The 24,189-nt window shown below is 40.5% G+C and overlaps 1 protein-coding gene across 1 annotated transcript in view; it reads right to left on the bottom strand.

Annotated features, from left to right (window-relative positions):
* LOC139757574 (cytochrome P450 3A11-like) overlaps positions 1-18,864 on the bottom strand; it is a 112,081-nt gene extending 93,217 nt beyond the window's left edge. The window contains exons 1-2 of the mRNA XM_071678179.1: positions 18,735-18,864; positions 18,222-18,323 (exon numbers count right to left, since the gene is read on the bottom strand). The gene's annotated coding sequence lies outside the window, so the exon portion shown is untranslated. The remainder of the gene's footprint in view (positions 1-18,221; positions 18,324-18,734) is intronic.
* Between the last annotated feature and the right edge of the window lie 5,325 nt (positions 18,865-24,189).

The following is a 24,189-nucleotide window of genomic DNA, read 5'->3' as shown; positions in this document are numbered from 1 at the left end:
AGGATATTCCCTCAAAGGCCCAGTCCTCTGTTCTTAGCGCTACCTCGCTAATGCGGGAAATGGCGAATAGTATGAAAAAAAAAAATAAATATATATATATATATATATATATATATATATATATATATATATATATATATATATATATATATTGTTAATTTATATTGCTTTGTCGCTGTCTCCCGCATTAGCGAGATAGCGCAAGGAAACAGACGAAAGAATGACCCAACCCACCCACATACGCGTGTATATACATACACGTCCATACACGCATATATACATACCAATACATCTCAACGTATACATATATATATACACACACAGACATATACATATATACACATGTACATAATTCATACTGTCTGCATTTATTCATTCCCATTGCCGCCTCACCACACATGAAATAACAACCCCTTCCCCCGTCATGTGTGCGAGGTAACGTTAGGAAAAGACAACAAAGGCCCCATTCGTTCACACTCAGTCTCTAGCTGTCATGCAAACATGAACCGAAACCAGGGCTCCCTTTCCACATCCAGTATTACAGTGTAATTTATTAAAAAAGGGGATGACTGTATTTTTGACTGGTTGGCGAGGTTATTTAATGAATGTATGATTCATGGTGAGGTGCCTGAGGGTTGGCGGGATGCTTGCATACTGCCATTGTACAAAGGCAAAGTGGGACAAAGGCGAGTGCTCAAATTACAGAGGTATAATTTTGTTGAGTATTCCTGGGAAATTATATGGGAAGGTATTGATTGAGAGGCTGAAGGCATGTACAGAGCATCAGATTGGGGAAGAGCAGTGTGGTTTCAGAAATGATACAGGTTGTGTCGATCAGGTGTTTGCTTTGAAGAATGTATGTGAGAAACACTTAGAAAAGCAAATGTATTTGATAGAGATGCTCTGTGGAAAGTATTAAGAATATATGTTGTGGGAGGCAAGATGTTAGAAGCAGTGAAAAGTTTTTATCGAGGATGTATGACATGTGTACGTGTAGGAAAGGAGGAAAGTGATTGGATCTCAGTGAATGTAGGTTTGCGGCAGGGGTGTGTGATGTCTCTATTGTTGTTTAATTTGTTTATGAATGGGGTTGTTAGGGAGGTGAAAGCAAGTGTTTTGGAAAGAGGGGCAAGTATGTAGTCTGTTGTGGATGAGAGAGCTTGGGAAGTGAGTCAGTTGTTGTTCACTGATGATACAGCGCTGGTGGCTGATTCATGTGAGAAACTACAGAACTGAGTTTTGTAAAGCGTGTGAAAGAAGAAAGTTGAGATTAAATGTGAATAAGAGTAAGGTTATTAGGTACAATAGGGTTGAGGGTCAAGTCAATTGGGAGGTAAGTTTGAATGGAGAAAAACTGGAGGAAGTGAAGTGTTTTAGATATCTGGGAGTGGATTTGGCAGTGGATGGAACTATGGAAGCGGAAGGGAATCATAAGGTGGGGGAGGGGGCGAAAATTTTGGGAGCCTTGAAGAATGTGTGGGAGTCGAGAACATTATCTCGGAAAGCAGAAAATGGGTATGTTTGAAGGGATAGTGGTTCCAACAATGTTGTATGGTTGCGAGGCGTGGGCTATGGATAGAGTTATGCGGAGGAGGGTGGATGTGCTGGAAATGAGATGTTTGAGGACAATATGTGGTGTGAGGTGGTTTGATCGAGTAAGTATTAATAGGGTAAGAGAGATGTGTGGTAATAAAAAGAATGTGGTTGAGAGAGCAGAAGAGGGTGTTTTGAAATGGTTTGGGCACATGGAGAGAATGAGTGAGGAAAGATTGACCAAGAGGACATATGTGTCAGAGGTGGAGGGAACGAGGAGAAGTGGGAGACCAAATTGGAGGAGGAAACATGGAGTGAAGAAGATTTTGAGTGATCGAGGCCTTAACATGCATGAGGGTGAAAGGTGTGCAAGGAATAGAGTGAATTGGAGAGATGTGGTATACTTGGGCCGACGTGCTGTCAATCGAATGAACCAGGGCATGTGAAGCGTCTAGGGTAAACCATGAAAAGTTCTGTAGGGTCTGGATGTGGAAAGGGAACTGTGGTTTTGGTGCATTATTACATGACAGCTAAAAACTGAGTGTGAACGAATGTAGCCTTTGTTGTCTTTTCCTAGCGGTACCTCGTGCACATGAGGGGGGAGGGGGTTGTTATTTCATGTGTGGCGAGGTGGCGATGGGAATGAATAAAGGTAGACAGTATGAATTATGTACATATGTATATATGTATATGTCTGTGTGTGTATGTATATGTATACGTTGAGATGTATAGGTATGTATATTTGCGTGCGTGGACGTATATGTATATACATGTGTATGTGGGCGGGTTGGGCCATTCTTTCGTCTGTATATTTGCGCTACCTCGCTAACGCGTGATACAGCGACAAAGTAAATATAAATAAAATATAATTATTTATATATATATATATATATATATATATATATATATATATATATATATATATATATATATATATACATATATATATATATATATATATATATATATATATATATATATATATATATATATATATATATATATATATATATATATATATATATACACATGTATATATATATATATATATATATATATATATATATATATATATATATATATATATATATATATATATATATATATATATATATATATATACATAATTCTTACTGTCTGCCCTCATTCTTTCTGGTCGCCACCTCGCCACACATGAAATGACAACCCCCTCCCTCTTTATGTGCGCAACGTAGCGCTAGGAAAAGAAAACAAAGGCCGCATTCCTTCACACTCAGTCTCTATCTGTCATGTATTATGCACCGAAACTACAGCTCCCTTTCCACACTCAGGTCCCACAGAACCTTCCATGGTTAACCCCAGACGCTTTGCATGCCCTGGTTCAATCCAATGACAGCACGTCGTCTCCGGTACACCACATCTTTCCAATTCACTCTATTCTTTGCACGCCTTTCACTGCTCTCCATGTTCAGGCCTCGATTGCTCAAAATCTTTTTCACTCCATCCTTCCACCTCCAATTTGGTCTCCCACCTCTTCTCGTTCCCTCCACCTCTGACACATATATCGTCTTTGTCAATCTTTCCTCCCTCATTCTCTCCATGTCCCCAAAGCATTTCAATGCACCATTCTTCTGCTCTCTCAACCACACTCTTTTTATTACCACACATCTCTCTTACCCTTTCATTACTTAATTAAACCACCTCATGCCTCATATCGTCCTCAAACATGTCTTTTCCAACACATACATCCTACTCTGGACAACCCTATATATAGCCCACGCCTCGCAACCATATAACATTTTGGGAACCACTATTCCTTCAAACATACCCTTTTTTTGCTTTCCGAGATTATGTTCACACCTTCCACACATTTTTCAATGCTCCCAGAGCCTTCACCCCCTCCCCCACCCAGTGACTCACTTCCGCTTTCATGGTTTTATCTGCTGCCAAATCCACTCCAGGATATCTAAAATATTTCACTTCCTCCAGTTTTTCTCCATTCAAACTTATCTCCTGTTTGACTTGTTCCTCAACTCTTCTTTTGTTTTGTTTTCTCTATGATAGCTGAGAGGGCACGGGCAACTGAATACTCAATTCATGCTCTTATTCACATTTACTCTCAGTTTTCTTCTTTCACACACTTTACGATACTCATTCACCAGCTTCTGCAGTTTCACCCGAATCAGCCACCAGCGCCGTATCATCAGCAAACAACAACAGACTCACTTCACAAGCCCTCTCATCCACAGCAGACTGCATACTTGCACCTCTCTCCAAAAACTCTTGCATTCACCTCTCTTACAACATCATCCATAAACAAATTAACCATGGAGACTTGACAAAAACCCCCCTCCCCGAAAACCCCGACCTTCACTGAAAATCAATAAATTTCCTCTTTTCCACTTGTAAATTCCAAACATCCTCTATAATACTTTTCCCCCACTTCTATAAACCGCTCCCACCATATATCTTCATTCCTTCCCGGGGGGGGGGGGGGGGGGCATCCTCTATAAAAATTTTGGGCCCTCTCAAATCCATAAATGCTCATACAAATCATTTTTTTTTTTTAAGTATTTCTCACTTCTTTTCTTCAAAGCAAACACCTACCCACACTTTCCTCCCAACTTCTAAACCCAAAACTGTTTTTTCCCCAATCTGATCTCTTACATCCCTTTTTCACCCTCTCAATCAAAAACCCTCCCATTAATTTCCCGAAAATACTCAACAAACTTATACGCCCTGAAATTTGGACTCATTTATCCTCTTTGCCTTTATAAAAATGGCCTAATAAAATGCTTCCCGCCAATCCTCAGGAAATTCACCATGAGCCATACACTATTGAATACCCTCCCAACCGTCAAACATGTCACCCCCCTTTTAAAAAAAAATTCCCCACTGCAATATAAACCAAACCCCCGCTTCCGGCTTTCGTCTTCCGGAAAGTTTTTAGTACCTCTTCTCTGTTTACCAAATCAGCCCCCTGAACTCTCACTTCGCAAACCCCCCGACAAAATTCCTAAAACTGCCACTCAAATATCTACACATTAAAGAAACCTTAAAAATACCACTTCTCCCCCTTTTAAACATCCCAAACTGCATTTTATTACCCCCCTCACCGATATTCCTAATTTTTTTTCTTGTCTAGCACTTTATTACCTCCTTCCAAACCCTCTTTCCCTTCCCCCTAAAATTTTTAAAGTTACCCCTCTCACCCCAACCTCCCTTTGCCCTTTCCTTCCCCTCTCGCCAAACCCTTTTGTCTTTACCTCCTGCCTTTTCTAAATATTTTTTCCAGTCATTTGCCTATTTTTCCTTTAAGCAAAAAAAAAAAAATACTAAAAATATTATATATATATTATATATAAAAATATAAATTATAATATATATAAAATATATATAAATATATATATATATATATAATATATAATAAATAATATATTAAAAATTATAAGTATATAGATAGATAGATAAATAGATAGAGAGAGAGAAGAGAGAAAGAGAAAGAGAGAGAGGAAGGAGAGAAAAGAGAGAAGAGAGAGAGAGAGAGAGAGAGAGAGAGAGGAGGATTACTGAAATGGGCCTGATTGAGTATTCAGTGCCGTGCCTCTCCCGCTTCATAGAGAAAACAAACAAAGAAGATAGACCACCCGGGCAAGAGCGCTGGTCACGAGAAACGCACACACAAAACAAAAAAAAAGAATGCCAACTAAATTGTTTCCCTGGGGGTCTGGAAAGGTGAAAGCTTTTGAATATATCTGGCAAGATGCTTTAAGCATAATGTAAGTCACCAGGAACGTTGATTTATAAATGATCACTTGGAAAAGTCCCCGACCAAAAATCAAGATACACTGAATTTCCCCACTACGACTTGTAGTAGCGGGCTTTTTCAGGTCGTGAGTATGGACGTTTGTCTCTACCCGTTAAACGGGCACAGGGCCTCCCTCAGGCGTGGACATGATATACTTCGCACATTTATGTTGTCTCATCCAGTGGTGGATGTAAGTCACTCCCCCCCCTTATTTTCAGCCTGAACACTCAAATGGGTTTCTCTGCCGTGGTAACTCGTCCAAGTCCAGTCATTTGTGCATCTACAATAGATGGCATGAGTATACATCATGATGAATTTTTAAAGAGGTGGTTTCAAGTGCCAGAAAACATTGAAGAGAGTCGTCATGATGAATTGTGAAGTGATCATGACTATGATTTTCACAACCACTGACATCATTGTAGTGTAAAATACATATAACGATGTGAACATTTTAGACCAAAGTTGATAGCACCAATGACAGATGGTGAAATGTATCGTAATTTTCAGTATTCTGTTGGCAGTGACTATTGCAAGGGGCCACAGAGGCGAAAGAAACCGCTGAGTCCACGGTGAGTGAGGAAGACGACCACATCAATGTTACAGTCATCGTGACTCCTGCGTCCGCCTTCCATCTCTGGCAGTACACTGGTGCTTACCGGCTTATGAATTATTCAAGAATCCGCAAGTATAAATTTTTTCAATAACACACACACACACACACACACACCACACACAATACATCATTAAACATCCCCAGGACCCCTTTTTTACAAATGGTTATTCTCGATCTATAGCCCCAGATCGCTCCAAACAGGGACCCCTGCAGGTTGAAGGTTGCCTACACTCAGTAGCAGTGACAGGTAGATTCTCTTGCAGTGAGAATTCTTTAAGAGAAAAAAAAAAAAAAAACGAAAGTCTGAAGTGTTTTTTCGTTAACTTACGATCATACAGCTGCGCCAAAAGTGACATCTTGCGGTGTACCTCAGACAGGAGTAGTCCGGTAACACCAGCACGAACACCAGGAGGACCACTTGAAGCACACTGCATGAAGTGTCTGCATGACCACTTTCCCTTATCCGGCTGCCAACCCACAAAACCCAAAAAATCTACACAGTATGCAAGAAAGCAAAACTGGCCTAGCTTTTGCTCTTGTACGTGGATAACAAACATTCTGAAACACTGAAGCTATAGAAAAATCTATCAGTAATTCAAGCAGTTTTCACACTCCATCAACATCTCCCCAGCCAGCAAAAAGCACATACCACACAGGCATAGAAAGAAATATAACCAAAACTTTCCACTACAATTTTACAAAATACTCATAAAAAAGTAAACTTGCTAAGAAAACCTTTTTTGGCTACAAAACAATATTCCTATCATCATGAAACATCCCAAAACATGATACCATTATTAGATTCCCCCCCAAAACCCGCCTGTCCTCCCTATACAATTCTATGTTCATTGTCCCAAATCCGTGAAAAATCTGAATAATCAACAAGTCGCAGATATCCCACCCGTACCCATGCAACAAAATCATTTCCACTGTCCTCAACATATTCACAAGCAAAAGGTAACTGACCCCCAACTTCCACAACAATAGCAAAAACTGTTGGCTGATTATCACGCCTGACGCAGAGTCACTCATCAGTGGTTTCACCTCAAACACATAAGGAGCATTCTTTAACCAACACTCTTCATTCCCACTTGCACGATCTCCCATTAACCCCCATCGAGCAATAAATAAAGTCCCCTCCAACTTCACAAGCGCACAACACCCTGAAGCCACAGTAGCAACATGAAAACATACAGCAATACGTTATATGCCATTGGAACAATAGCTCCATAACAGAATATATGCATCAATCACAGATGTCCTTCCGTCACTGTTGCACCCACTACCCTCCAAACTCTTGAAAACCCCTAACAAACACGATTCCAACTCACCCTCTAGTCACCCCTGTATGGACATGCCAGTCCCTTCTGATACACCATAAGACATTCCACGTCCCCACACCAATAGACTCAGCAGGAAAGCAACACATAAATCAAATGCCCTCACAACGGAAGAGAGGAATTTCCATAGAACCCTCTACAAACATTTCACAGTTCTAACCCAAAACTAACGCCTCACCAAAATTAGTCCATCCCTCTCAAAAAACGAATATAAAAAAAAAACCTGCATGTTCACGAAAGATAGAGCACTCAGAGTAGTCCATAGCTACTAGGTAAAACAAAAACAACCAAAGCCTAGAACATGAAATATAAATCCTCTGAATACAATCCCATCACATATGCTTGACACGCAACATTTTATGATAGACTAAAAACACTCCCAACGCAAGCCATCCCTAAGAAACCACCATTAGACAAAATACTTGCCTCATTCGACAATCTCTCACTAACAGATACAACCAACAACAAATTACTGGCAAAACACATACACACTGAAATCGCCCGAAATCGGAAAAAAAATAGACGCTCTAAGTCATTCTAAATACCTCCCACACGAAATAAACTCATCTAAAAGTACTCTCAACAAGCTTAAACGAGTCGCACTATCCTTCTAGCTCTGGCTATCACCAACCCTAGTTCTTAAATTTCTAGTAAACACAAAGTCCAAGACCCCCGGAGGTTTTGATGTAACTATCCACATGAAGACCCTTCGCTAACGTCCATGAGCACCAGAGTCCTTGACCGTCATTTCCGTCAGGCTCCACATTGGGTTAAACTGCTGGCTACTAGGTAAAGCGAGTCTGGCGGAAATTGATCAAATGAGACCTTTTGCTTATGAAGACGAGACCGAAGGATTTTTGATTACGAGTAACCGAAAGTCCATTTCTCTGTTACGGATACAAAACTAGTTCAGTCTCTCATTGTCTATCGTTAGCTCAAACAGGTCCCACACCAAAAGGTAGGGGTTCGAATCTTGCTGTCGAAAGGCGTAATGTGTTCCTAAGAAAGTGCCAATATATAAATAAATATATATATATATATATATATATCAATTATAATATATATAAACATATATATAATATCCATAGTCCACGCCCCCGCAACCCCTACAACATGTTGGAACCATATACCTTCAAACATACCCATATTGCATTCCGATATAATGTTTTCTGCGACTTCCACCATTCTTCCAAGGCTCCCAGAATTTTCGCCCCCACCCCCACCCTATGACCACTTCCGCTTCCACGATTTTCCATCCCTGCCAATCCACTCCCAGATATCTAAAACACTTCAACTCCTCCAGTTTTTCTCCATTCAAACTCACCTCTCCAACATGACTAGAACCCTCAACCCCACTGTACCAATAACTTGCTCTTATTCACAATAACCTTAACTTTCTTCTTTCACACACTTTAAAAACCCATTTACCCCGCTTTTGCAGTTTCCCCAATTTTAGCCACCCGCGCCGTATTTATCGCAAAAAACAACGACTCACTTTTCCCCAACCCCTCAATTTCCCCCCAGACTCATCCCTTTCCCCTCTTTTTCCAAAAAATCTTGCATTTCCCCCTTTCCAAAAAACCCCATCCAAAAACAAATTTAAACCCAAACCCCGAACACAAAAACCCCCCGCCGCAAACCACATTCACTGAGAACCCAAAAATTTCCTCTTTTCCTACCAAAAAATGCCCTTTCATCCTCATAAAACTTTTCACTCTTCAAAAAACCTTTCCCCCCACACCATATATCTTAAAACCCCTTTCCCCAGAGCAAACTCTATTTAACTCCATATGCCTTCCCAGATCCCTAAAGCTACATACAAATTTTCCATTTGTTTTTTTAAGTATTTCTCACATTCATTCTTCAAAGCAAACACCTGATCCACACATCCTCTACCACTTCTGCAACCACACTGCTCTTCCCCAATCTGATGCTCTGTACATGCCTTCACCCTCTCAATCAATACCCTCCCATATAATTTCCCGAGAATACTCAACAAACTTATACGTCTGTAATTTGAGCACTCACTCTTATCCTCTTTGCCTTTATACAATGGCACTATGAATGCATTCCGCCAATCCTCAGGCACTTCACCATGAGCCATACACATATTGAATATCCTCACCAACCAGTCAACAACATAGTCACCCCCTTTTTTAATAAATTCCACTGCAATATCATCCAAACCCACCGCCTTGCCGGCTTTCGTCTTCCGGAAAGCTTTTAGTACCTCTTCTCTGTTTACCAAATCATGCTCCCTGACACTCTCACTTCGCATACCACCTCGACCAAAATATCCTATATCTGCCACTCTATCATCTAACACATTCAAGAAACCTTCAAAATACTCACTTCATCTCCGTCTCACAGTACCACTGCTTTTTATTACCTCCCCTTCACCGATATTCCTATTTGTTCTCTTGTCTTACGCACTTTATTTACCTCCTTCCAAAACATCTTTTCATTCTCCCTAAAATTTAATGTTACTCTCTCACCCCAACTCTCATTTGCCCTTTCTTTCCCCTCTCGCACCTTTTGTCTTGACCTCCTGCCTCTTTCATATATATATTTTCCAGTCATTTGCACTATTTTCCTTCAAGCAAAAAAAAAGAAATACATATACATATATATATATATATATATATATATATATATATATATATATATATATATATATATATATATATATATATATATATATATATAATATATATATATATATATATATAGATATATAGATAGATAGATAGATAGATAGAGAGAGAGAGAGAGAGAGAGAGAGAGAGAGAGAGAGAGAGAGAGAGAGAGAGAGAGAGAGAGAGAGAGAGAGAGAGAGAGAGAGAGAGAGAGAGGATTACTGAAACGGCCTTGAATTGAGTATTCAGTTGCCCGTGCCCTCTCAGCTATCATAGAGAAAACAAAACAAAAGAAGATAGACCACCCGGGCAAGAGCGCTGGTCACAGAGACACGCACACACAAACACAAAAAAAAGATTACCAACCAAAATTGTGTCACGTGGCGTTCTGGAATGGGAGGAAAGCTTTTGAACATATCTGGCAAGATGGCTTTAAGGATAATGTAAGTCATCCAGGAACGTTTGATTGATAAATGATCACTCTGGACAGTCGCGACAAAAGTCCTAAGATACACTTGAATCCTCACTACGACTCTGGTAGTAGCAGGCGCTTCTCAGGTCGTAGATGTATGAGACAGTAGTCTCTACCCGTTGAAACAGGGCACAGGATAGCCTCCATCAGGCGTGGCACATGATATTACTTCGTCACATTTCATGTTGTCTCATCCAGTGGTGGATGTAGATGTCACTCCTTCAATTTTCAGACCTGAACACATCAAACTGATCTTATCTCTGCCGTGGTAAACTCGTCCCAAGTCAGTCATTTGTGCTGTAACTCTCACACTTTTTAATATCCATCTACAATAGATGGCATGAATATACATCATGATAAATTTTTAAAGTGTGGTTATAAGTGCAGAAAACATTGAAGAGAGTCGTCATGATGATTGTGAAGTGATCATGACTATGACTTCACAACCACTGACATCATTGGTTGTGAAAAGATACATTTAAACGATGTGAACATTTTAGACCAAAGTTGAGAAGCAACCAATGACAGATGGTGAAATGTATCGTATTTTCAGTATGTCTGGTTGGCAGTGACTATGGCAAGGGCCACAGAGGCGAAAGAAACCGCTGAGTCACGGTGAGTGAGGAAGACGGACCACTTCAATGTTACAGTCATCGTGACTCCCTGCGTCCCGCCTTCTCATCTCTGGCAGTACACTGGTGCTTTACCGGCTTATGAATTATTCAATAATCGCAAGTATAAAATTTTTTCAATAACACACACACACACACACACACACACACACACACACACACAATACATCATTAATCACTCCCAGGATCCCTTTTACAAATGGTTATTCTCGATCTATAGCCCCAGGATCGCTCATACAGGGACCCCTGCAGGTTGAAGGTTGCTCTACACTCAGTAGCAGGGACAGGGTAGATTCTCTTGCAGTGAGAAGTTCTTTAACGAAAGTCTGATGTGTTTCGTTAACTTACGATCATACAGCTGCGCCAAAAGTGACATCTTGCGGTGTAACCTCAGACAGGAGTAGTCCGGTAACACCAGCACGACACAGGAGGACCACTTGAAGCACACTGCATGAAGTGTCTGCTGACCACTTTCTTATCCTGGGCTGCCAAACCCACACAACCAAAAATCTACACAGTATGCAAGAAAGCAAACTGGCTAGCTTTTGCTCTGTACGTGGATACAAACTTCTGAAACACTGAAGCTATAGAATAATCTATCAGTAATTCATGCAGTTTCACACTCCATCAACATCTCCAAGCCAGCAAAAAGCACATACCACACAGGCATAGAAAGAAATATAACCAAAACTTTCCACTACAAGTTACAAAATACCATAAAAAAGTAAACTTGCTAAGAAAACCACTTTTGGCTACAAAACAATATTCCTATCATCTGGAAACATGCCAACATGATACCATTAATAGATTCCCCCCCAACTCCTCCTGTCTCCTATATCAATTCTATGTTCATTGTCCAAGTCGGTGAAAAATCTGATAATCAACAAAGTCAGGCAGGATATCCCACCCGTACCCATGCAACAAAACATTTGCCACTGTCCTCAACATATTCACATGCAAAAGGTAACTGACGCCAACTTCCACAACAATAGCAAAAACTGGTTGGCTGATATCACGCCTGGACGCCAGAGTCACTCACAGTGGTTTCACCTCAAACACATAAGGAGCAGTTCTTTATCCAACTCTCTTCAATTTCCTCTTGCACGATCTCCCATTAACACCATCGAGCAATAATATGAAAGTCCCCTCAACTTCACAAGCGCACAACACCCTGAAGCCACAGTAGCAACATGTAACATACAGCAATACGTTATATGCCATTGGAACAATAGCTCATAACAGAATATATGCATCATCACAGATGTCCTCCGTCACTGTTGCACCCCTACCCTCACTCTTGCAACCCCTAACAAACACGATTCCAACTCACCCTCTAGTCACCTTGTATGGACAGTCAGTCCTTCTGATACACATAAGACATTCACTCCCCACACCAATAACATCAGCAGGAAAGCAACACATAAATCAAATGCCCTCACAACGGAGAGAGGAATTCCTTAGAACCCTCTACAAACAATTCATCTGTTCTACCCAAAACTACGCCTCACCAAATTAGTCATCCACTCTCGAAAACGAATATAAAAAAACCTGCATGTCACGAAAGATAGAGCACTCAGAGTAGTCAATAGCTACCTGGTAAACAAAAACAACCAAAGCCTAGACAGTGAAATATAAATCCTCTGAATACAATCCCATCTCAATATGCTTGACACGCAACTTTTTATGATAGCGCTAAACACCTCCCACGCAAGCCATCCCGTAAGTAACCACCATTAGACTTATACTTGCCTCATTCGACAATCTCCACTAACAGATACAACAACAAACAAATTACTGGCAAAACACATACACACTGAAATCGCCCGAAAAGCAGGAAAAAAATAGACGCTCTTAAGTCATTCTTAAATACCATCCCACACGAAATAAACTCATCTAAAAGTACTCTCACCAGCCTAAACGAGTCGCACTATCCTTTCTATGCTCTGGCTATCACCCATCCCTAGTTCTTAAAATTTCGAGTAAACACATTCCAAGACCCCTCGAGGTTTTGATGTAACTATCACAGTGAAGACCCTTCGCCTAACGTCCATGAGCACCGGAGTCTTGACCGGTCATTTCCCGTCAGGCTCCACATTGGGTTAAACTGCTGGCTACTGGGTAAAGCGAGTCTGGCGGAAATTGATCAAATGAGACCTTGTTGCTTATGAAGACGAGACGAAGGATTTTCGATTACGAGTAACCGAAAAGTCATTTCTCTGTTACGGATAGCAAAACCTAGTTCAGTCTCTCATTGGTCTAGTCGTTAGCTCAAACAGGTCCCACACAAATGGTAAGGGGTTCGAATCTTTGCTGTCGGAAGGCGTAATGTGTTCTAAGAAAGTGCACAATATATATATATATATATATATATATATATATATATATATATATATATATATATATATATATCCATAGTCCACGCCTCGCAACCATACAACATTGTTGGAACCACTATTCCTTCAAACATACCCATTTTTGCTTTCCGAGATAATGTTCTCGACTTCCACACATTCTTCAAGGCTCCCAGAATTTTCGCCCCCTCCCCCACCCTATGATCCACTTCCGCTTCCACGTTTCCATCCGCTGCCAGATCCACTCCCAGATATCTAAAACACTTCACTTCCTCCAGTTTTTCTCCATTCAAACTCACCTCCCAAATGACTTGACCCTCAACCCTACTGTACCTAATAACCTTGCTCTTATTCACATTTACTCTTAACTTTCTTCTTTCACACACTTTACCAAACTCAGTCACCAGCTTCTGCAGTTTCTCACATGAATCAGCCACCAGCGCTGTATCATCAGCGAACAACAACTGACTCACTTCCCAAGCTCTCTCATCCCCAACAGACTTCATCCTTGCCCCTCTTTCCAAAACTCTTGCATTCACCTCCCTAACAACCCCATCCATAAACAAATTAAACAACCATGCAGACATCACACACCCCTGCCGCAAACCTACATTCACTGAGAACCAATCACTTTCCTCTCTTCCTACACGTACACATGCCTTACATCCTCGATAAAAACTTTTCACTGCTTCTAACAACTTGCCTCCCACACCATATATTCTTAATACCTTCCACAGAGCATCTCTATCAACTCTATCATATGCCTTCTCCAGATCCATAAATGCTACATACAAATCCATTTGCTTTTCTAAGTATTTCTCACATACATTCTTCAAAGCAAACACCTGATCCACACATCCTCTACCACTTCTGAAACCACACTGCTCTTCCCCAATCTGATGCTCTGTACATGCCTTCACCCTCTCAATCAATACCCTCCCATACAATTTGCCAGGAATACTCAACAAACTTATACCTCTGTAATTTGAGCACTCACTCTTATCCCCTTTCCCTTTGTACAATGGCACTATGCACGCATTCCGCCAATCCTCAGGCATCTCACCATGAGTCATACATACATTAAATAACCTTACCAACCAGTCAACAATACAGTCACCCCCTTTTTTAATAAATTCCACTGCAATTTCATCCAAACCTGCTGCCTTGCCGACTTTCATCTTCCGCAAAGCTTTTACTACCTCTTCTCTGTTTACCAAATCATTTTCCCTAACCCTCTCACTTTGCACACCACCTCGACCAAAACACCCTATATCTGCCACTCTATCATCAAACATATTCAACAAACCTTCAAAATACTCACTCCATCTCCTTCTCACATCACCAATACTTGTTATCACCTCCCCATTTGCGCCCTTCACTGAAGTTCCCATTTGCTCCCTTGTCTTACGCACTTTATTTACCTCCTTCCAGAACATCTTTTTAATCTCCCTAAAATTTAATGATACTCTCTCACCTCAACTCTCATTTGCCCTTTTTTTCACCTCTTGCACCTTTCTCTTGACCTCCTGTCTCTTTCTTTTATACATCTCCCACTGAATTTCATTTTTTCCCTGCAAAAATCGTCCAAATGCCTCTCTCTTCTCTTTCACTAATACTCTTACTTCTTCATCCCACCACTCACTACCCTTTCTAATCAACCCACCTCCCACTCTTCTCATGCCACAAGCATCTTTTGCGCAATCCATCACTGATTCCCTAAATACATCCCATTCCTCCCCCACTCCCCTTACTTCCATTGTTCTCACCTTTTTCCATTCTGTTCTCAGTCTCTCCTGGTACTTCCTCACACAAGTCTCCTTCCCAAGCTCACTTACTCTCACCACCCTCTTCACCCCAACATTCACTCTTCTTTTCTGGAAACCCATACAAATCTTCACCTTAGCCTCCACAAGATAATGATCAGACATCCCTCCAGTTGCACCTCTCAGCACATTAACATCCAAAAGTCTCTCTTTCGCGCGCCTGTCAATTAGCACGTAATCCAATAACGCTCTCTGGCCATCTCTCCTACTTACATAAGTATACTTATGTATATCTCGCTTTTTAAACCAGGTATTCCCAATCATCAGTCCTTTTTCAGCACATATATCTACAAGCTCTTCACCATTTCCATTTACAACGCTGAACACCCCATGTATACCAATTATTCCCTCAACTGCCACATTACTCACCTTTGCATTCAAATCACCCAACACTAAAACCCGGTCTCGTGCATCAAAACCACTAACACACTCATTCAGCTGCTCCCAAAACACTTGCCTCTCATGATCTTTCTTCTCATGGATAGAGTTGTGCGCAGGAGGATGGATGTGCTGGAAATGAGATGTTTGAGGACAATGTGTGGTGTGAGGTGGTTTGATCGAGTAAGCAACGTAAGGGTAAGAGAGATGTGTGGAAATAAAAAGAGCGTGGTTGAGAGAGCAGAAGAGGGTGTTTTGAAATGGTTTGGTCACATGGAGAGAATGAGTGAGGAAAGATTGACCAAGAGGATATATGTGTCGGAGGTGGAGGGAACGAGGAGAAGAGGGAGACCAAATTGGAGGTGGAAAGATGGAGTGAAAAAGATTTTGTGTGATCGGGGCCTGAACATGCAGGAGGGTGAAAGGAGGGCAAGGAATAGAGTGAATTGGAGCGATGTGGTATACCGGGGTTGACGTGCTGTCAGTGGATTGAATCAAGGCATGTGAAGCGTCTGGGGTAAACCATGGAAAGCTGTGTAGGTATGTATATTTGCGTGTGTGGACGTATGTATATACATGTGTATGGGGGTGGGTTGGGCCATTTCTTTCGTCTGTTTCCTTGCGCTACCTCGCAAACGCGGGAGACAGCGACAAAGCAAAATAAAAAAAAGAAAAAAAAAAAAAAATATATATATATATATATATATATATATATATATATATATATATATATATATATATATATATATATATATATATATATATATATATATATATATATATTCCCTGGGGATAGGGGAGAAAGAATACTTCCCACGTATTCCCTGCGTGTCGTAGAAGGCGACTAAAAGGGAAGGGAGCGGGGGCTGGAAATCCTCCCCTCTCGTTTTTTTTTTTTTTAATTTTCCAAAATAAGGAACAGAGAAGAGGGCCAGGTGAAGATATTCCCTCAAAGGGCCAGTCCTCTGTTCTTAACGCTACCTCGCTATCGCGGGAAATAGCGAATAGTATGAAAAAAAAAAAAAAAAAAAATATATATATATATATATATATATATATATATATATACTTGTTTTTATACTTTGTCGCTGTCTCCCGCGTTAGCGAGGTAGCGCAAGGAAACAGACGAAACAATGGCTTAACCCACCCACATACACATGCATATACATACACATCCACACACGCACATATACGTGCCTATACATTTTAACGTATACACATGAATACATACACAGACATGTACATATATACACATGTACATAATTCATACTTGCTGCCTTTATTCAATCCCGTAACCACCCAGCCAACCATGAAATGACAGCCCCTTCCACCCGCTAGCGTGCGAGGGAGCGCTAGGAAAAGACAACAAAGGCTACATTCGTTCAAACTCATGGTCTAGCTGTCATGTATAATGCACCGAAACCACAGCTCCCTCTCCACATCCAGGCCCCACACAACTTTCCATGGTTTACCCTAGACGCTTCACATACCTTGGTTTAATCCATTGACAGCACGTCGACCCCGGTATACCACATCGTTCCAATTCACTCTGTTCCTTTCACGCCTTTCACCATCCTGCATGTTCTGCATCCTGATCGCTCAAGAATCTTTTTCATTCCATCTTTCCACCTCCAATTTGGTCTTCCACTTCTCCTCGTTCCCTCCACCTCTGACATATATATCCTCTTGGTCAATCTTTCCTCACTCATTCTCTCCATGTGACCAAACCATTTCAAAACACCCTCTTCTGCTCTCTCAACAACACTCTTTTTATTACCTCACATCTCTCTCGCCCTTTCATTATTTACTCGATCAAACCACCTCACACCACATATTTTCCTCAAACATCTCATTTCCAACACATCCACCCTTCTCCGCACTATTCCTTCAAACATACCCATTTTTGCTTTCCGAGATAATGTTCTCGCCTTCCACACATTTCTCAACGCTCCCAGAACTTTCGCCTCAACCCTTTTCCCTCAACCCTACTGCACCTAATAACCTTGCTCTATTTCACATTTACTCACAGCTTTCTTCTTTCACAACACTTTACCCGAATCAGTTACCAGCTTCTGCAATCCCTCACCCGAATCAGCCACCAGCGCTGTCATATCATCGAACAACAACTGACTCACTTCCCAAGCCCTCTCATCCACAACAGACTGCATATTTGCTCTTCTCTCCAAAACTCTTGCATTCACCTCCCTAACAAACCCATCCATAAACAAATTAAACAACCATGGAGACATCATGCACCCCTCCCGCAGACCGACATTCACCGAGAACTAATGACTTTCCTCTCTTCCTACTCGTACATATGTCTTACATCCTCGATAAAAACTTCACTGCTTCTAACAACTTGCCTCCCACACCATACATTCTTAATACCTTCCACAGAGCATCTCTATCAACTCTATCATATGCATTCTCCAGATCCATAAATGCTACATACAAATCCATTTGCTTTTCATGTATTTCTCACATACACTCTTTAAAGCAAACAGGTGATCAATAAATCCTTTACCACTTCTGAAACCACACTGCTCTTCCTCAATCTGATGCTCTGTACATGCTTTTACCCTCTCAGTCAATACCCTCCCATAAGATTTCCCAGGAATACTCAACGAACTTATACCTCTGTAATTTGAGCACTCACCTCTATCCCTTTGTCTTTGTATATATGGTGAGCGGGTCTGCCCTGATGCCGTCAGTTGTGTTGAGGAAGGTCACCCATACATTCCCCGTCCTCGAAATTGCACTGCGAACAATATAGCATTTCGTAGTTGATACAGAGTACTTACATGTTTTTATTTTTCGATAACAGAAACTATTCTAAATTTGAGAACTTTTAAACACCAAATGCATCCCAGCTATGTTCACAAATTTAATAAAAAATTGTAAACGACCGAAATTTGTAGTGTTTAAAGGGGAGACTTTTGACCTGCTAAGTCAGAAGTATTCTACAGGCCCCAATTACTCGTCTACAGGTAACGTACAGCAGTGAACACATCGCCTCAGCAAAGCTATTAACTTAATGCCCCTATAACCCAGTACCTCAGAGATTGTATCCTTGGTGATAGTGTTTACAAAAACGAAAATAACGAAGATTACCAAACAATATACTGTTAAGTGAAAACTTTGTAAACATGCGATCACTTATGCAATTTACCAGGGAAGAATGTGATGTGAACGACAACTTCAGCGTGAAAAACAACTTTCGAAAACGCTTCTCCGCTGACACCGTAATACTGAGTGACACGCTTGCACCTCGTCAAACCCCCAGAATATGAGTTACAAGCTAGTGTTTATCACGGTAGCCAGCTAATGGAGATTTGATAAGAAATGGAGATCAAGTTTAAAATGATGAATCAAATTTCTCCAGCTAGAAGGATGTGTTTTCAATGTCATTTTCAATATGAACAAAATTACATGCTGTCAGTAACTAACTTACACTGAAAGTCATAATTCACGAGCGTTCTACATTCTACCGACTGTTGCCATGTGTTTAATGTTCAGTTGCCAGGTCTCGCCTTCCACTAGTTACAGTTTTTGTTCTGGCATATAACCTGTAAGCAAGTCTGGTTGTTATCACCGATTCGCTGATATCGTCTCGGTCTCTCTGCCCGATTGTTATAAAGTGCGTGCTGGTAATTATCATATCAGCCAGTGCGTCTGACGCGTACATAAAGGTGTTGTTACGGTAAACACTTTTCCTGGAAGCACCATTTCCGTTCTTTATAAGTCAGTTTCTTTTTATTGATGGATTAGGGACGAGAGAGGATGAGGGTAATTTTGACAATTAAAAGTTTGATGATATAAATTCTTATGATTCTCCCTTTTATTCTTTATCGTAAAAATCAATATTCATTGCTCATTACAGCTGCTGCAACCTGCATCCAGAGGCCATACTTGTCATTTCTTAGATTGATTAATTAAAGGGTACATGGCCCTTACAGTTCGTTAGGCCTATCAAAGGCTGGTACTTGAATTTTTACCAAAACTCAAATTTTCTAGAAACAATAAAATCAATGCGTCAATAACTGATGAATACTTACTTGCTAGAAAAAATTATACTTCCGTTGCTGGAGAAGATTGTGTTTAAACATGTTAGAAGAAAGAATTGTTGCTTCCGTTGATGGAGAAGATTATGTTTAAACATGTTAGAAAAAAGAATTGTCACTTTCGCTGATGGAAAGATTGTTTAAACATGGAACAAACATATGGAAGCGAATGCATCATATCTCTCTCAGCAGTAATAATGTCATGTTTCAGTGAGGGAGACAACGCCAATGCCTCTTCAATACACCATTGGAAAACTTAAGTTCACTTTACCCACGACAAATCCATGTCCACTTTACATTTGTAGAATGAATCTTTGAATACTAATAACCGCAATGGCACTGGCCTTTGACCTGATCCACTGAAGGGCCACCTTCACCAAAACCTCGTCTTTATTGCCTCCTTGACACAACTAGCCTCTGCACTGACCCTTACAAGAGACGATTGTTTACTTTCACCTTAGTTTTTCGTTTATCTTCTTTGGAACATAACATTGCAATAGCAGTTTTGGACGTCCCGTGTTATTCTTTCATAAAACCCCCCTGCCAAAGGTACTCTTGGTGAGATAACTTTCCATTCAGGTTCATGACTGTCCATATGAGCTTCAGCTAGAGACTCGGACGTCATTAGATGATTTAGTAGGGGCCGTAGACGTATGCCATTATCCAGTTTGATTCAAGGACAAGGACGTGTAGATACAAATCCCCAAGATAAGTGTAAGAAGATCAAGGAAAGCGTTAGCTAAGTTCTAGATGCACTGCTGCACGTATGGCTGCACAACTGAACAGATATAAAATTTCCCTGGAACATTGTCGCGAGTGTTAGTGATAGTGACAGAACAACGTAATCAATCCCAGCTATGATTTGCTTCGATTCTGGTGATACATTTGCCAAGGAAAGAAAGAGGATCCAGGCCTCCCTAGACAACTCATACTTAAAATGAAACTCTTCTCTTTTGACGGCCATTAAGGAGTGAGTGTCATTCACAGAGTAACACTAGGGAGTCAGTTACACTACCTTGCATTAATTTCATATGAATTTTTCGTAGTAAAAGAATGGCAAGCAACTATTCAAGAGTGAGTACATCGATAAGAATGCCTAATATCGCAAAACCAGGAGGGTGTGGTGAAACGAACTTCACTGATACTGAAGATCTTCCAGCATACATCCGTAGAAAGCAAATATGTAGGATATTTACTATTTCGCATTTGAAAAAGTGACATTAAGATGTGCTCATATGATTATCTCCTGCCCGGTTCTTGACGTAAAGAATTTTGCGTTTGTCATTCCTCACCTATTGGAAGGTGACATTACAAAAAAAGAAAAAAAAGATTTGTTGGCCAGACGTGTTCATCTTTGGAATAGAGCGAGTTCTAGCTAAGGAGTGCAGCTATTCACGAGATAGTATTAATAGTTGTGAGATAAGTAACCGGATTAGAAGCAAATGGATATACATTCCAAAATACTAAGAAATACTTGATCTAGAATCTAGATTATTCTACGCTTCCATTTTAAGGAATCCTGTATTGATCAAGCTCTAGACAATTTTGATTAGTACAGATCACTCACTGAGAAAGGAAGGAATTAATGATTCGTCTCAGCTTTACTTCAATCTGTAGACTTCCTTCAGATGTGGAAATAACTACAACAACTTTCTCCTCCTCCTCAGAGTACGATGGGCCACAAAAGCAGAAGTCTTCACACTCAGCTTCACTTCGCCTACATTCCAAGGTATACCTGAAAATAGATTTTGGGTCAAGAACCTCACAGTCAGGGAAGACCTGCTCCCTTTTCTTCCTTATCAATTTTGTCATTATAGTTGCATTTCTAATAATGGTAGGATGGCCTTCGTCGACTGTGCGTCTCCATTCTTATAGATTTCAGGAAATGACTAATAGTGTGATGCTTTCCCTTGAAAATTATCCATATAAAGATTATGGCAAATTCTTAACTCAGGTGTGTCTATTGCACTTTGTAGTGAGAATGTACTACTTGAGGCGCCAAATAGCACCAATTTGAATCTAAAAGGAATAAGATACGAGTTTTCTAAATACAGATCCGTATACGAGAACATCCTTGGAAATATCCTCATATTATCAGGGGCCAACCTTAAGGAGGCTTCCCTGCTGTATCAGCAAAATTTCTTCTCATAGAATCTAAAAGGAAGTCTTTCAGTTTTTCTGTCAGGGAAGGGCCTGTCCTTGCTGCACTGCAGTTACAAAGGATGCGTCATTAAAACACTGCACTATTCTTCTTAAGTATATGATACAAAGGAAGAGATAAGCATTACGAGGAAGCATTCATTATCCCTCACTTACTACATTCTATACCAGAATTAGGATCAGTTCATTATTGGACTTCTATAACCTTTTCCTTTATCTTTTAGCTTTTTAGCTGACGCAAAGAAGTAGCATGACTATCTAATGATAAGGTGCACCACGTAAGAAAAAAAAGTATCAGTACACGATGGGTCCGATGCCTTCCTTGCCGATACGACCAGTTTCTGATTTGGTGGGAGAGTTGGCATGCCTGGCTGTGGCAGCAGGTCCGTCAGGTCTGAACCACATAGCCAACGTTGTAAAACCTGAGAAAGGTTCTCAGTTTCGTTTGCTCAAGTCGTGGAACACGCCACACTGGTGTATAGCAGTAAACTTAGTCATCGTCCGCCGCCAATGTCTTGGTCGTGCCAGTCTCCATGAAAACCTCAGTCAACACGCGAAGCTACTGTAGCCCTCCATAATGAGAGCTACAGCGTTTGTGATGTTCCCCAGCAGCTTCGTGTTCACTGAAACATGGTGATATAGGCGATATGCTACAGACGACAGCCTAAATGCGTATAAAACAATATACATCATTCATATAACATATAACTGTCCCTAAACAATTGACAGGATATATCAGTAATATCCAATATTACTGATATATCTCCTCCAGACATCAGGGCGACCAACGTGCAACAGGTCAGAAACAAATATCTCAATATGCGTTGGATACCTTTATCTTTACTGTGTGTACCTTCGAAAAAAGTTTCATCCAGTACTGATTATTTTCATATCACACCGTATCTATGAAATATTGATAGAGATAGAGGTCAGGTGGAGCTTTGTTTATTAGCGCCTATGATGGTTATGTACAGGTCGGTAAGTTTGTGCACTGGATATATATATATATATATATATATATATATATATATATATATATATATATATATATATATATATATATATATATATATATGGACGTCCTCCCTTTTCATTGCAGTACACAGAAAAGGGAGGACGTCCATCGGCCACAATGATACCAGAAACTCAGAATGAGGACAGGCGTGTTGTCAGCATCATCATATATCATCAACAGCTTCAATGCCTATGTGCCGGATCTGCCACCACCCACAGGGAGATGGGTTGGATACTCTCATGTCTCCCTGTAGATGTGCTGGTACAATGCAGTTCATCCACCAGGGCTGCCTTAATTGATGCTACTACGTTTGTGAATCAAGAACCAATGCAACACAAACCTCGCCAGGTGGTAGAGTCCCGCAGTGTATCGAGACAGACTTCCCAAGAACTTTTTTAAAGGGGAAGTAAATGCTTATAGTTGTGTTACTGGAGTGATAGTTTTCATACATGGTGCTTTGACAAGAAAATAGTATACTTGGAAAAAATGTAGCTTAGACATTGAAGCTTATTGATACAGTGGTTAAATTGATGAGAACTGCTATTGACGTTTGTGTAAATAAATTATACATTTCCCTTTTTCCATAGCCAGAGGTTGAACCATTATGTGACATTCATTTTTTCATTTCATTTCAAACTAGAAGTTTCAGTTTTCTAAATTGTTTCTTACATTTTTTCATATGTATATATATGTATATATGTGTGTGTGTGTGTGTGTGTGTATGTGCGTATGTATGTGTATGTATATATATATGTATATATATATGTATTATCCCTGGGGATAGGGGTGAAAGAATACTTCCCTCGCATTCCTCGCGTGTCGTAGAAGGCGACTAGAGGGGACGGGAGCGGGGGGCCAGAAATACTCCCCTCCTTGTATTTTTCAACTCTCTAAAATGGGAAACAGAAGAAGGAGTCACGCGGGGAGTGCTCCTCCTCATCGAAGGCTCAGACTGGGGTGTCTAAATGTGTGTGGATGTAACCAAGATGTGAAAAAAGGAGAGATAGGTAGTATGTTTGAGGAAAGGAACCTGGATATTTTGGTTCTGAGTGAAACGAAGCTCAAGGGTAAAGGGGAAGAGTGGTTTGGGAATGTCTTGGGAGTAAAGTCAGGGGTTAGTGAGAGGAAAAGAGCAAGGGAAGGAGTAGCAGTACTCCTGAAACAGGAGTTGTGGGAGTATGTGATAGAATGTAAGAAAGTAAATTCTCGATTAATATGGGTAAAACTGAAAGTTGATGGAGAGAGGTGGGTGATTATTGGTGCATATGCACCTGGGCATGAGAAGAAAGATCATGAGAGGCAAGTGTTTTGGGAGAAGCTGAATGAGTGTGTTAGTGGTTTTGATGCACGAAACCGGGTTATAGTGATGGGGGATTTGAATGCAAAGG

Source organism: Panulirus ornatus, chromosome 27 (genome assembly GCF_036320965.1).
Source record: "Panulirus ornatus isolate Po-2019 chromosome 27, ASM3632096v1, whole genome shotgun sequence".
NCBI classification, from domain to species: domain Eukaryota; kingdom Metazoa; phylum Arthropoda; class Malacostraca; order Decapoda; family Palinuridae; genus Panulirus; species Panulirus ornatus.
The sequence above is the reverse complement of the archived record's forward strand: the minus strand, read 5'-3'. Positions and strand labels throughout refer to the sequence as shown.